This window comes from Triticum urartu, chromosome 7A (assembly GCF_056163025.1).
Source record: "Triticum urartu cultivar PI428250 chromosome 7A, HENAU_Tu73, whole genome shotgun sequence".
NCBI lineage: Eukaryota > Viridiplantae > Streptophyta > Magnoliopsida > Poales > Poaceae > Triticum > Triticum urartu.
Window position 1 is genome coordinate 717,216,732 of NC_141879.1, and position 1,902 is coordinate 717,218,633.

General features: G+C 53.8%; 1 pseudogene; it reads left to right on the plus strand.

The window, feature by feature from the left end:
• Positions 1 to 205: 205 nt before the first annotated feature.
• On the plus strand, positions 206 to 1,201 carry LOC147962121 (uncharacterized; annotated as a pseudogene).
• The last annotated feature ends 701 nt before the right edge of the window (positions 1,202 to 1,902 follow it).

The window sequence follows — 1,902 nt, forward strand, 5'->3', positions numbered from 1 at the left end:
CCGGGTGCGCATAAGGATGTGAGCACGCAAACTTGCTCTAGGACACGATAGGAGCCAGAATCCGGTTACGGCTACGTATAGTTGGAAGACAGAGATGTCCCGACTCGATCAGGGATTCCCTCCAGGCCGGCCTACATATACATATACACAGGCGCGTGCGTCGGACATACCCAATCGCAACAGAGTTTACTTGGTACCGTCGACAATGGGTGCCACCGCGAGCCGATCGGCGCCCATGACGAGCGTGGTGACGGTCCCCAGGTACTCCAAGCTGGTGCGGTCGCCTGACGTGCTGACTGTGGGCAAGCTCTTGTTCGGCGACCTCTACTGGGACGTCCAAGTGCAGCCTATGGGTTTCGACGAGGACGGCCTAGCGGAGGACTTGGTCGTCTCGGTCGCCATCAACCGCGGGCTGCACACACTCGATTCAGCCCTCGGCACCTACATCTCCATCGAAATCCTTGACGCCACCGGCAAGCACACCGTCTTCCACAATGAGAGCAACCGGGCAACGATACAAGAACCCAGCGAGTGCTTCATGTTGTGCCTATGCGTGAGCAGGAGGGAGCTGGAGGCGTCGTGCTGCGTGTGTGCCCGTTACAACGAATTCACCCTCAGGTGCACCCTGGAGAAGAAGCAGCAGCAAAAAAAGCGGCCACGCCTCCTCGGAAACTCGTTGAAATCCGATGCTGTCTTGGAGCCACCGCAGGTCGCCATGGCCGGGTCCCACACGCTTACCATCGGGAGTGTCTCCCAGCTCAGGGCGGCACTTCAGGACGGGGAGTGTGCCTACTCCACGCACTTCGCCGTGGGAGGGAGCACATAGTACCTCAAATTCTGCCCCAGATCGTATAAATTGACTTACCTGTACCTCGTCCGCGCGAACAAGGTGGAGGAGACCCCGGTAACGACAGCCGAGTTCAGCTTTGAGCTCGAGGGGGCGGTGAACTTCGAGTCCCAGAAGATGAGACACACATTTGACCGTGACAATGATGACTTCTACTGCCAGCTGGAGCAAATTGGCGCGTCGCCCATGCAGGAGGACCGCCTTGTTGTTCGGTGCTGTCTCGCCATTATCATGCCGGAGGAGATTCCGACCGCCGTCACCTTGTGCAGCGAATCAGTGCTGACTCCTACTTGGCGCCATGCATGCCTGGCTAGTTTGCGTTGCAGAAGGCAAGTTCAGGCAAAATTAGTATAGCTCCACATGCCGGCAAACTCATTTGTAATTTTTCTTTTTTGGTAGAAGAACTTATTTGTCGTTTACCGAATAGCCAGGTACAATGTCGGTTTTGCTATTTATCAACTTGCTGAGATTTAGTTGTCGTAAGTTTCTTTTTGTTGTTTTCATAAGTTTGTCGAGCGGCCATTGCTGTCACTTTTCTAATGAAGTCAAGCCCCTTCTGGATGTCCGCTGTTGCACTATGTTGTGTCTTACCATAGACAAGAGGTATATACACCTTCTTCACCAACTTTCAGTTAAGGTGACGGCTAACGGCTTCCTTGACACTAGCTTTCAGAGATTATGAGTTGTTGGGTTACGGCCCCGTCGGTATGTGTCCTTTTTGGTTTTCTTTTGGACGCCGATATCTACTGTTCGATATGAGGATTGACCTCCTAGACCAAACGAGTCGTTCGGTGGGAAAGATCGATCAAATCGAACGAGATCGATCACGTGATCTGTATATAATGGACGTGGCTAGGGAACGCCTGGGCGCTCGCTCACAAGATCGAGCACACCTTCCGTTTTGGGAAAGGAATCAGGAGATATGCTAGAAATAGGAAAGACCAGGCTACAGAGCGCATATGGTCCCCCCTCCTACCAGCATGTGCTCACCCGAACCGCACGCCCCACCTAGTCCCCATCTCCCCTCCTTTTCTTGGATCCCGACGCCAAGCCCC